We start from the raw sequence: 14206 nt of genomic DNA, 5'->3' as shown, positions 1-14206 counted from the left end.
GAAAAGAGCCAAAGCCAAATATTTTATTTTCCTATATGTTGGGAGTGTGAGCTCAGAGGGGGATGGGGATTCCCAACATGAGGCTTTATAACTTAGCATGTTTAGCACACCATTTGGGAGATTGGTGTTCCGTTCATCAAGATTTTACTCCCAAAGTTCTGGAACAAGCTGATAAAGAAAAGGCTGAATTGCTTAACAAATATTTCTGTTTTGTGTTCACGGCTGAAGAGCCAGGAGCAGGACTACAGAAGACAAACATGAATAGGGATGGAGGAGTAGTAGACCATGATTGATTTTCAAAGAGTTGTGTTCATGAGGAGCTAGCTAAAATAAAAGTAGACAAAGCGATGTGGCCAGATGGTGTACATCCAAGAGTACTGAATGAACTTATGGAAGTTCTGGTGGCTCCACTGACTGACCTTTTCAATGAGTCTCTAGAGTCAGGAGTGGTACCGGAGGGCTGGAGAAGGGTGGATGTAATCCCTCTCCAAAAAAGTGGAAGTAATGAAGAAGGGAATTATGGGCCAGTAAGTCTGACTTCTGTGGTAAGCAAATTAATGGAAACATTTTTAAAACAGAGAATGGTAAAGTTTCTGGAATCCTGGATTACAGAACCAAAGGCAACATGGATTCACTAGAGGTAGGTCTTGTCAGCCAAATCTGATCAATTTCTTTGACTGGGTGACCAGAAAATTGGATAGAGGGAGTGCACTAGATGTGGTGTATTTAGATTTTGGCAAAGCCATCAACAGTATTTCACACAGATGTCTAATAAATAAACTGAGTGCCCTCGGGATAGGCTGGGTCAAGAACTGGTGGAGTGAAAGGTGAAAGAGGGTAGTGATCAATGGAGATCACTCTGAGGAAAGGGATGGTAGCAGTGGTGTGCCTCAAGGTTCTGTTTTTGGGCCTGTTCTTTTTAACATTTTTATAAATGATATTGCTGAAGAGCTGTCAGGTAAGATTTGCCTATTTGTGGATGATACCAAAATCTGCAATAGAGTAGACACCCAGGTGTGAATAACATGGTGTGAATAACATGAAGAAAGACCTGGTGAAGCTTAAAGAATGATGATATTTGGCAGCTAAATTTAATGCTAAGAAATGCAAGGTCATGTATTTGGGCTGCAAAAACTCGAAGGAACAGTACAGTTTAGGGGGTGAATAACTTAAGTGCATAACAGAAGAGCGGGACTTGGGTGTGATTGTATGTGATGATCTTAAGGTGGCCAAACAAGTTGAAAAGGTAATGGCGAAAGCTAGAAGGATGTTAGGGTACATAGGGAGAGGTATGGCTAGTAGGAAAAAGGAGGTAATAATGCCCCTGTATAAGATTCTGTTGAGACCTCATTTAGAATATTGTATACAATTCTGGAGGCTGCACCTTCAAAAAGATATAAAAAGGATGGAGTCAGCCCAGAGGAAGGCTACTAAAATGGTGTGTGGTCTTCATCATATGGCATATGGGGACAGACTTAAAGATTTCAATCTGTATACTTTGGAGGAAAGGCGGGAGTGGAGATATGATAGAGACGATTAAATACCTACATGATGTAAATGTGCATGAGTCGAGTCTCTTTCATTTGAAAGGAAGAGGAAGCTCTGGAATGAAGTTAAGATATGCTAGAGACGTTTAATGCTCTTCCGGAGGCTGTTATAGGGGAAAACATCCTCCAGGGGTTCAAGACAAAGTTAGACAAGTTCCTGCTGAACCGGAACAGGTTCAGGTAGGGCTGTTCTCAGTTAGGGCACTGGTCTTTGACCTAGGGGCCACCGTGAGAGCGGACTTCTGGGAACGATGGACCACTGGTCTGACCCAGCAGCGGCAATTCTTATGTTCTTATGTTCAACTAGTATGTGAAAATCTCACAATCTTTTTAATTTTCCTTTGATAAAAGGTTGTCATTATAAAAAGTTTCATCAACGTCTTCTTTGTTTTCCAGCAGCACTCTGGGACAAGGACTTGCAGTCTCTATTGTTGAGTTCAAAGTCATATTACCATTTTCAAAAACAATTGAAGATGTATTTGTTCCCTATATAATAATTATTCTTAATGATTATATATATATTTTAAAACTATGTTCACCGCATAGAACTTACAAGGTTATGTGGTATAGAAGTTATGAGTTATGTTATGTCCCCATAGGACAGCTTCTTACCCACTTGAAAGGAAGTCTCCTTCTCTCTTCCATGTGAAATACCTGGTCGGCACTGCTGAAGTTGTGGGGTGGTTACCCTAGAACAGTGTTCGGCAAACTGCAGCTCGCGAGCCGCATGCGTCTCTTTAGCTGCTTGAGTGTGGCTCGCAGCTCATCTCGAGCAGGGGTGCCCAACCTACTTCCCTTCTCCCTGCCCTCCCCCAAGCCACCGCCATTGGGGAACATGCTGCCACCACTGCTGGGGAATAGGCTGCCACCACCGCCATTGGGTAACAGGCCGGTGCCGAGTTCTCAGCTCTCCCTGCTTCCCTTCCCCACAGTGCTGACCAATTCTCTCCACCCGACATCAATTCTGACATCAGAAAGGACGTTCTGGGCCAGCCAGTCACTGCCTGGCTGGCCTGGAGCATCCTCTCCGTTGTTAGAATTGACGTCGGGTGGCGAGAATTGGTCGGCCCTGTGGGGAAGGGAGGCAGGGAGATCTGAGAACTCGGCGCCAGCCTGTTACCCGCAGGCGGCATTGGCAGCCTATTCCCCGGCGGCGGTGGCATGTTCCCCAATGACGATGGCTTGGGGAGGGCAGGGAGAAATAAAAGAAAAAGGGGGGGACAGGGCGATAGAAAGAAAGAAGGGAGATTGGAGACAGACAGAAAGGGGGCATGGAGAGAGAAAGACAGAAAGAAAGGGGGCATGGAGAAACAAAGAAAGAAAGAAATGGGGCACGGAGAGAGAGAGAGAGAGAAAGACAGACATACAGAAAGAAAGGGGGCATGGAGAGAGAAAGAAAGACGGGGCAGGGTGAAAGAAAGAAAAAAGTTGGGGGAGGGAATGAGGTCTGGAGGAGAGGAAACATACAAGAGGCTGAAAGAAGGGATGAAATATTGGATGCACAGTCAGAAGAATAAAGCGCAACCAGAGACTGATGAAATTACTAAATAAAGGTAGGAAAAATTATTTTATTAATAATAATAATACCAATTTATATACCGCAGGACTATGAAGTTCTATGCGGTTTACAATGATTGGAAATGTTACTGATTGAATGGAATAGACAAAGTACAGACTTAGTGATTGACAATTCTAGCGATCGTTTGTTGAAGGCTAAGATTGTACAGGTTGGTTTCCTAAGTATTTCAGGAACAGATATGTTTTTAGGTGTTTCCTGAATTCCTTAAAGGTAGTAAGCAAGAGCAATTGTTCAAGGTCTTTACCCCATGATGCTGCTTGATGTGCGAAAAGATGTTGGTGATGACTTAAATTTACAACCTCTAACCAGTGGAGAAACAAAGTTCAGGTATGAGCTTCGCTTGTTTCTGTTGGTTGTGAAAGAGAAAAGGTCTGTTATGTATTTAGGGGCTAAACCATAAAATACTTGAAGCAAAAACAACCAAACTTGAATTTCACACGTGCCTCCATCGGCAGCCAGTGTAGAAGTCGATAGGAAGGCGTTACATGATCAAACTTCTTCAGTCCACAAACTAGTCTAGCCGCTGCATTTTGAACTAGTTGCAGTCGCCGCATATTCTTCTGGGCGAGTGCCAAGTAGGCAATGTTACAATAATCGAGTTGACTCAGTTTAAGGGATTGTACCAAAATTCAAAATGATGAGACATCGAAATAAGCTCTGGTGGACCGAAGCTTCCAGAGGGTGAGAAAGATTTTTCTGATCGAGGAGTCTATCTGGTCTTTCATGGTCAAGTTCTGGTCCAGTGTTACTCTTAATACCTTCATAGTGGGTTGAATGAGATAACTAAGGTTATTGATGTACATAAGTGCTTTAGTGTCAAGTGGGTATGGCGATGCTATGAAAAATTTTGTTTTCTCTGAGTTTAGTTTTAGTCTGAATTCAGTCATCCATTGCTCCATCCAATTTAGTACTTCTGTTGCTTTGGGGGTGACTTCTAAGACAGAATTGGTGAATGGGATAATTATCGTGAAGTCATCAGCGTAGCTAAATAGTTTTATCCCCAGCTGGGACAGTTGTGCACCCAATGAGGACATGTAAACATTGAAGAGCAAAGGGGATAGTGGTGATCCTTGTGGCATTCCAGATCAATTGCTCCATGTGTCAGAGAGATTGTGATTAAAACGGACTTGGTAGGTGCATAATGTAAGGAAACTTCAAAACCAGTTCACTACCTCTCCTTTGATTCCGATTGCGTCTAGGCATTGTAACAGTTTTCTATGGTCCACCTAGTAAAAAGTTTTACGTTTTTCTTTTATCTGTTGTTTGTAGAGTTTTATGTTGGATCTCCAGATGTTTCGGTCTGACAGTTTTCCCGATTTTTTCCAGATATTTTCAATTTAGTGATCAAAATGTGCCCGTTTTGAGAATTTATATCTGCTGTCTATATTTTGCACTATGGCCCCCTTTTACTAAACTGCAATAGCGTTTTTTAGCACAGGGAGCCTATGAGCATCGAGAGCAATGCAGGGCATTCAGCGCAGCTCCCTGCACTAAAAAACGCCATTGCAGTTTAGTAAAAGGGAGGGGGTATATTTGTCTATTTTTGTATAGTTGTTACTGAGGTGACATTGCATAAAGTCATCTGCCTTGACCTCTTTGAAAACCCGTGGAATATAAATGATAATTAACATTTTCTCTGCGTACAGTGTGCTTTGTATTTTTTAAAATTTTATTGTTGGTAAATCATTTTGACTTGGCCATGAAGGTAAGGGGGAGGAAGTGAGGGAGGGGAGCTGCTGAAAGACATCTAGTAATCCTTGCAAGCTTGACTGTGCAGGGAATTATTTTTGTAAAATCATGTTTTGTTATGTGACTGGCATTATTTAGACTTTAACTTCTATGAATGAATATAATGAAAATGATATAAAATTGCTTGCTTGTTTTTATGTGCGTGTGCTGAAGGGAAGTAGAGAGAGAGTGGGTGAAGACGCTGAAGGGAAATGGGGAAGAGAAAGTGGGGAGAAGATACTGATTTATAAATTGACAATTGTACAAAATATTGTTTCTTTTTATACTTTAATTAATAAATTCTGTATAAAACTATTTGAGGCTTGTGAGGTGGTTTGCGGGGATGGGGATCGAGCTCTCAGGGACGGGGCGGGGATGGAGACAAATTTTTTCCCCGTGTCATTCTCTAGGCTCTGCCACAAATCGATTTTGACTACGTGCGGGTGAGCGGGGTGTCAGTCGGGTTGACGTAGCCATCATATCGCAAGCAGGCATGGGGTATGGCTCTCAAAAAAAATCTTAATCATTATACTGCTGATTTTGGCTCTTTTGACTAATGAGTTTGCCTACCACTGCCTTAGAATAACTAAATATTTTCTTATTTTGGCGAATTTGCATTTCCCTCCTGGATCAGACAACACTAGTTTTTGTAGCCTGTCATTTATTTAAAAAATTTCTATACCGTTTTAAACCAAAAAGGTTTACCAAAATGTTATATACATAAAATTTTATACCAAATAAAACAAATGAACACAGATGATCAAAACCTTCGGAAAATCAGCAAACAGGGAAAATCACTACTTAAAGAAACACAAACAATTGTGTTTTTAGTAGTTTCCTGAATGTGCCCCTATCACCACTGTTAATCCGTGACTTCACATTGCTGGCTCTTGTGTTGCAAGAGGCTGGTTCTCTGATGTCATGGGCCTCCCTCCGGCAGCAATGTAACTTAGTAGTAGGTGATTTCTTAGTGTTTAAACAACTTCAACATTGCGTGGGATCCCTGCCTCGGTCTTTTCTACAATTCCCGATCAAGGCTAAATTGCAAGAATTTCTGGAACCATACTTGGAGGGTGGTTTTACGGTTTCAGGGTTGTATAAGGATTTCAACCGTCAATTGGGGCCAGTGGACAGAGATGCATTGCATTCCTGCTGGAGCTGTGATTTGGAGATGTCTTCTAAATTTTTTAAATCTGGCTTTAATTAAATGGATTCCAAGGATTTCTGTCAGTGCTGACCTATGAGAGTGTCAATTTCGTACCCTACACCAGGTGTATTTTACACAGACGCAGCTCTATCATTCAGGCTATGTAGCATCTTCTGCTTTTCAAAAAGGTTCCTAGCATGGCCATTCTTTCTTTCATGTGTTTTGGTCATGCTGGGATTTGGAGCGGGATTATGAAATTTGCAGAGTATCTATTTCAACGCTCCATGCCACTTTCAGCAGCGGGACTGTTGTTAGATAAGTATGAGGTGTCAGGTGGGGGAATTACAGAGGGAACGATAAGACAGATATTGGTGCTTAGAAGGTGGGTTGGAGCTGAGCTGGCAGCTCCCACTCTCCCTTCTGACAGCTCTCAGCTGATGACAACTTTAAAGCCACCATCAGTTGTGCAGAGGGAAGGGTGGCTGCAGAGTTGTATGTAGCAATTGCTCTTCTGAGCAAGCGCCAAGCCCAGTTCCTTCCCTTTTATAGGGCTACTCCACACAAATAGCATTCATTTGATTTGCATGTTATTTGTGTGAGCATGATAAAAGTAAGTTGCTCTCAGCCTAGTATTTTTTACCGGGTTGACAGAGCTTTGTGCTTCCTAACCTTAATGAATTATGAGGAATAAGGGGAGCACTGCCTGCAAGAAAAGAAAAGGGAAATCGCCACAGAGTAAATGGTATTCCAGACTGTTTGAGACTTCTTGAAGTAGTGTTGTTAAATCCACATGTGCAACCCAGTGGGAGAACATAAGAACATAAGAAGCGCCATCTCCGGATCAGACCTTCGGTCCATCAAGTCCGGCAATCCGCACACGCGGAGGAACTGCCAGGTGTATACCTGGTGTAATTTTTAGTCACCCATATCCTTCTATGCCTCTCGTAAGGAGATGTGCATCTAGTTTGCTTTTGAATCCTAGGACGGTCGATTCCGCAATAACCTCCTCTAGGAGAGCATTCCAGGTGTCAACCACTCTGCGTGAAGCAGAACTTCCTGATATTTGTCCTGAACTTGTCCCCCCTTAGCTTCATTCTGTGACCTCTTGTCCGTGTCAAATTGGACAATGTAAATAATTTTTTCTGCTCTATTTTGTCGATTCCTTTCAGTATTTTGAAGGTCTCGATCATATCCCCTCGCAGTCTCCTTTTCTCAAGGGAGAACAATCCCAGTCTCTTAAGTCGATCCTCGTATTCCAGTTTCTCCATACCATTTACTAGTTTCATTGCTCGTCTCTGCATCCTCTCCAGCAGTTTTATATCTTTCTTTAGGTTGGGAGACCAATGTTGGACACAGTATTCCAAGTGGGGTCTGACCATTGCTCTATAAAGCGGCATTATGACCCTCTCCGATCTACTCATGATTCCATTCTTTATCATGCCCAACATCCTATTTGCTTTCTTTGCCGCCGCCGCACATTGTGCCGATGGTTTCAGGGACCTATCTATCGGTACACCCAGGTCCTTTTCAGGTTAGTAAAAATACCTGAGGTGAGAGGTGGGCTGAGGACACGGCTCCCAGGCAATGTTCCAAAAGCAATGCTACAAAAAGAAAACTGTGTGGGGAAAAAGCAGAGACTCTTTTATGCTTAACTGAAAGCCTCAGCAATGAGAATGAGTTAAAATGCGTGGAGGGGGTTCTTTTTTCCTCTTTTTATGGAGCACTGATGGATTGTCTCAGGAGATAAACTGACTTATGCACTCTTATGCTGGCTTTCTGTTAAGGAGATCCTTTTTGCCAGTGTGTAAAGTTAACATTTTGTTTTGGAAAGCTATTAAATATTCCTAGTTCAGGTGAAGAAGAGTGGAGAAGTGCAAAAGTACCAGGGATGTTGTTGAGGGCTCGGTGGGAACCTTGGGAACTTACTAATAAGATTGTGGTACTTCCTTTGTCCTCTAAGTAGAAGATTTATTTTTATTTTGGAGCATTAACACTTTTTGTGTGTTTTGTGGAGAACAAGAAACCCAGACCAGACTGAGCTTTGGACTTTGTGTGTTTTGTTGTTGTTATTGAAGTTCAAAGAATGACCATACCAACTGCAGATGACCAGACTTATGCCACACCCTGTTGCCCCATCACAATGTGTACTAAATCAATTTTGTATGCACAAAATTTTTCAAGGTGTGCTAAGAATCCCATTTATTTATATTTGGATTTTGCTCCTTGATAGTAAACCACTTGTATTGTAACCCACTTGCATCCCATGTACTGACTAAACGTATCTTTATTGTAAACCGTTTCTATCCCATGTACTGTCAAATATATATTTATTGTAAACCGCTTCGAACTTCACGGTATAGCGGTATATAAGAAATAAATTATTATTATTAAAATTATTATTATACCTTCTTCAGTGGTAGATCAAGGTGAGTTACATTTAAGTACAATAGGGCCCTTTTTTTACTAAGCCGTGATAGAGGTTTCTACTGCGGCCCAAAGTGCTAAATGTTCCGAAACTCATGGGAATTCCATGAGTGTCAGAACAACATAAGAGCATTTAGCTCTGGTGGGTGGTGGTAGAGAGGAAAACTGTGATGGAATTCAAAAAAGTATGGGATGAACACAGAGAATCACTAATTAGAATATGACTGGACAAACTTTCAAGGTCTGAATCCCACAAAGAAAATGGTTTGGATAGGCTGGAATGAGCTTTAATGGCAACTCCAGCAATTGGAACCTAAGAACAGTACCAGGCAGACTTCTAAGATCTATGGCCCAGAAATAACATTGAAAAAAACATTTTAATTTCATAATTAAATTGCAATGCAGGGCAGACTGGATGGACCATTCAGGTCTTTATCTGTTGTCATTTACTATGTTACTACGCTAGCGCTCCAGGCCGCAGTAGAAACCTCTACCACAGCTTAGTAAAAGTGGGGGTTAATGAAATGACGGAGAAGAACAAGCAAAATTATTATTATTTTTTTTTTGTGTGCATATTCATATTAATTAAGACTCGCATACTGTACACACAACATAAAATATAAAATAGTTTATCCAGAATAGAATAATATCTGGATTTCTGTTTAAAAAAAAAAAAAAAAAAGAACTAAGACAAGAAATAGCGGGCACAATCCAGCATGTTTGCAACCTATCCTTGAAAACTGAAGAGGTACCAGAGGACTGGAAATTGGCGAATGTCTTCAAGAAGGGATCGAGGGGTGACCCCGGAAACTACAGGCCGGTGAGCCTGACTTCAATTATAGGGAAGATGGTGGAAGCTATGATCAAGGATGGTATTTGCGAGCATATCGAGAGATATGGCCTACTGAGAACAAGCCAGCATGGATTCTGTAAGGGAAGGTCATGCTTAACGAACCTTCTGCACTTCTTTGAGGGAATAAGCAGTCGGGTGGACAATGGGGAACCTATAGACATCATTTACCTTTATTTTCAAAAGGCTTTCGACAAGGTGCCACATGAAAGGCTGCTTAGGAAACTGTGGAACCACGGGGTGGGAGGGGATGTGCACAGATGGATCGAGCACTGGTTGTCGGGTAGACTGCAGAGGGTCGGAGTAAAGGGACAATACTCTGACTGGCGGGGAGTCACGAGCGGTGTGCCACAGGGATCGGTGCTGGGGCCGTTACTCTTCAACATAAGAACATAAGAACATAAGACTTGCCTCTGTCGGGTCAGACCGGAGGTCCATCGTGCCCGGCAGTCCGCTCACGCGGCGGCCCCTCAGGTCCAGGACCTGATAGTGCTCCTACCCTAAAACTCACATATGCTTTTCGCTTTTGTCCTGTAGTGTAACCTTCTATCTATACCCTGTAATCCCCTTCTCCGGGTCAGACCGGAGGTCCATCGCGCCCGGCAGTCCGCTCACGCGGCGGCCCCTCAGGTCCAGGACCTGATAGTGCTCCTACCCTAAAACTCACATATGCTTTTCGCTTTTGTCCTGTAGTGTAACCTTCTATCTATACCCTGTAATCCCCTTCTCTTTCAGGAAGTCATCCAGTCCCTTTTTGAAACCCAGTATTGTACTCTGTCCTATTACCTCCTTTGGAAGCGTGTTCCAGGTGTCCACCACCCTCTGAGTGAAGAAAAACTTCCTTGCATTCGTTTTGAATCTGTCCCCTCTCAGTTTTTCTGAGTGACCTCTTGTTTTTGTTGTCCCCGCTAGTCTGAAGAATCTGTCCCTATCCACCCTCTCTATGCCTTTCATGATTTTATATGTCTGTATCATGTCTCCTCTCAGTCTCCGCTTTTCCAGGGTAAAGAGCCCCAGTTTGTCCAACCTTTCGGCATATGAAAGGTTCTCCATTCCCTTTATCATCCTAGTTGCTCTCCTCTGGACCCTCTCAAGTATCGCCATGTCTTTCCTAAGGTACGGCGACCAGTATTGGACACAGTATTCCAGATGTGGTCGCACCATTGCTCGATACAATGGCAGGATGACCTCCTTCGTTCTGGTAGTGATACCTTTTTTGATAATGCCCAGCATTCTGTTCGCTTTCTTTGAGGCCGCTGCACATTGCGCCGCTGGCTTCATTGTTGTATCCACCAATACCCCCAGGTCTTTTTCTAGGGTGCCTTTCCCCATCTCCCTTCCTCCCATCGTATAGCTGTACATGGGGTTCCCTTTCCCGATGTGCAAGACCTTACATTTCTCCACATTGAAGCTCATCTGCCATCTTTTTGCCCACTCGCACAGTTTGTTCAGGTCGCTCTGTAGTTCTTTGCATTCCTCAACAGTTTTGACCCTGTTGGAGAGTTTTGTATCGTCCGCGAACTTGATAACTTCACATTTCGTGCCCGTTTCCAGATCGTTAATGAATATATTGAACAGCAGCGGTCCCAACACTGACCCCTGGGGGACACCACTCGTGACCTCTTTCCAGTCAGAGTAGTGTCCTTTTACTACTACCCTCTGCTTCCTATCCATCAGCCAATTTTGGATCCATCTGTGGACGTCCCCTTCCACCCCGTGGTTCCACAGTTTCTTCAGCAGGCGCTCGTGGGGTACCTTGTCAAAGGCTTTTTGGAAATCCAGATAAACTATGTCAATGGGGCTACCCTGGTCCAAATGTTTGCTTATCCCCTCAAAGAAATGTAGTAGATTCGTTTGGCACGATCGTCCTTTATAGAAACCGTGCTGGCTTGATCTCATCAGTTTATTTTTTTCTATATGCTCATTGATACCTTCCCTGATCAGTGATTCGACCATCTTCCCCGGAACTGAGGTCAAGCTCACCGGTCTATAGTTCCCCGGGTCACCTCTCGATCCTTTTTTGAAGATTGGTGTAACATTTGCTATCCTCCAATCTTCCGGGATTATCCCTGATCTTAAGGATAGGTTGCAAATATGCCTGAGTAACTCCGCTATTTCGTCTCTGAGCTCTTTCAATATCCTCGGGTGGATCCCATCTGGGCCAGGAGATTTGTCGATTTTTAATCTATTTATCTGCCTTAGAACGGCTTCGAGGCTTACCTCCATGCATGATAATATACCCTCCTGATCCTCCTTGAAGATTTTTTCTGGTTCCGGCACGCTGGATGTGTCTTCTTTTGTAAAGACCGACGCGAAGAACTTGTTTAGTCTATCAGCCACCTCTTTTTCCTCCTTCACCACTCCTTTCTTGTCTCCCTCATCCAGGGGTCCCACCTCCTCCCTTGCTGGCTGTTTCCCTTTTACATATCTGAAAAATGGTTTAAAGTTTCTTGCTTCCTTGGCTAGTCTCTCCTCATATTCTTTCTTGGCTTTTCTGACCACTCGGTGACATTCTTTCTGATGCTCCCTGTGCTCTTTCCAGTTTTCTTCCATTTTGTCCTTCTTCCACTTCCGAAATGATGTTTTCTTGTCTCCTATCACTGTCTTTACTTCATTGTTTATCCATGCTGGGTCTTTAGTCTGATTCTTTTTGCCTCCTTTCCTAAATCTGGGTACATATAGGTGTTGTGCCTCGCTTACCGTGTCCTTGAGTAGGGACCAGGCTTGCTCCACAGACAGAGCTTTCTTGTAGCTGTTTCTGAGTTTCTTCTTCACCATTTGTCTCATGGCATCATAGTTCCCTTTTCTGAAGTTAAACGCTGTTCCCTTTGTTCTCTTCCCTTTTGGTAATCCTACTTCCACTTGGAACAGAATCATGTTGTGGTCACTGTTTCCTAGCGGTCCCATTACTTCCACTCCCTTTGCAGGTCCTTTAAGCCCGTTGAGGATCAGGTCCAGGGTCGCTGCCCCTCTCGTTGGAGTCTGTACAAGTTGTTCCATGAAACAATCCTGGACGGCTTCCAGGAACTCCGTTTCCTTCGTACATTTTGAATTTCCAAGATGCCAGTCTATCCCGGGATAGTTGAAATCTCCCATAACTATAGTGTTGGTGTTCTTGCATTCCCTCCTCAGTTTGGCTACCATTTCTGTATCCACTGCTTCAAGTTGCCCAGGTGGACGGTAGATCAGTCCCATCTTTATCTCGGATCCGTTTTTTCCTGGTATTTTAACCCACAATGACTCTAGTTGTCCATTTGCCGCTGCTGTATCCACACTGGTTGAGTGAATGGTTTCTCTTATGTACAGTGCTATTCCGCCTCCCTTCTGATAATTCCTATCTTTTCGGTAGAGTTTATACCCTGGCAGTACTATGTCCCATTTGTTTTCCTCGTTCCACCATGTTTCCGTGATCCCTATGATGTCTAGGTTCTCATTATTGGCCATGACTTCCAATTCTCCCATTTTGTTCCTTAGGCTCCTTGCATTAGTGTACATGCAGTTCAAGTCCTGGCATTTAGTCTTCCTCGCTGTTTTCCCATGTGCTTCAGTCCTCTTTCTGTCCTCTTCCTGGCCAGCCAACTCCTGTATTTTATCTCCTTTGTCCTCCCTTTGTGATATGTTTCTATTGCCTCGCCCATGTGGCATGTTCGTATTTACTACTTCCTGAGCCTTCCCTTCTTCCTGATCCTTTTTGACTTCCCCTTGTAGTATGTTTATCATGTCCTCCTCCCTCTTCATCTGTCTCCCTTGTTGTTTCATAACCTGTTGCTGTTCACATGTGTCTGCCCAGCATTTATCCCCCTCAGTACCTTCACTGGGTACTGGGTCCCGAACCGTCGATATCAGTTCGACTGTCGGCTTTCCCCTTCCATTTAGTTTAAAGCTTGCTCTATCGCTCTTCTGATGTTATTTGCTAGTTGTCTAGTTCCTGCCGTGCTCAGGTGCAGACCATCCTTCTTGTAGAGCTTGTTCTTTCCCCAGAACGTTGTCCAGTTCCTCACGAAGAGAAATCCCTCTTCCTCACACCATCTCCTCATCCAAGCATTTATTGATTGTAGTTCTGTCTGCCTCTTCGTTTCTGCCCTCGGTACTGGCAGGATCTCTGAGAAGGCTATCCTCTGGGTCCTCATCTTCAGTTTCCTTCCTAGGATCCTGAACTGTTCGGTCAGTGCATTCTTGTTGTAGTCTCTCCTGGTGACATCGTTCGTCCCGACGTGAACTATCACTGCTGTCTCTTCCGTCTCTGTTCCCTCCAGGATTCTTTCAATTCTGTCCACGATGTCCTTAGTTCTTGCTCCTGGGAGACAGGTCACTAGCCGATCCTCTCTCCCTCCTGCTACGTGACTGTCTACTTGCCTTAGGATTGAGTCTCCCACTAGGATTGCAGATTTCCCCTTTTTCAGCCTCCGTTGCGGTCGCAGGTCTGTGTCCCTGGTGTTCCTCATTTCTTCTCGCTCTAGGCACTGAGAGTGCCTCTCCTCTTCTTTCAGCAAAATTCCTCCGTGGGTAACCTCAGATTCTTCTTGTCTTCTGCTCTGTGTGTCCTCCTCGTCTCTCCTCTCCTCGTGTGCCTGCCCTTCCACTCTCCTGTAGGCATCTTCAATGAACTTCTCGAGCTCCCAGACCTGTTCCTCGATGCGCCCTTCTTGCGTGAGGTCTTCAGCTGTCTGGAAGGGGTCTTCTGAGATGTAGAGTCCCTCTAGTTCCTGGATCCTCAACTTCAGATGCCTGACTTCACTCCAACATATTTATCAATGACCTGGAAAAAGAGGCAAAGTGTGAGGTTATAAAATTTGCAGACGATACCAAACTGTGCGGCAGAGTTAGGTCTAGGGAGGAGTGTGAGGACCTGCAAAGGGACCTGGACAAGCTGGAAGACTGGGCAAACAAATGGCAAATGCGCTTTAATGTGGAAAAATGCAAGGTCATGC

Source organism: Geotrypetes seraphini, chromosome 3, assembly GCF_902459505.1.
Source record: "Geotrypetes seraphini chromosome 3, aGeoSer1.1, whole genome shotgun sequence".
NCBI lineage: Eukaryota > Metazoa > Chordata > Amphibia > Gymnophiona > Dermophiidae > Geotrypetes > Geotrypetes seraphini.
This window is presented reverse-complemented; position numbering follows the sequence as displayed.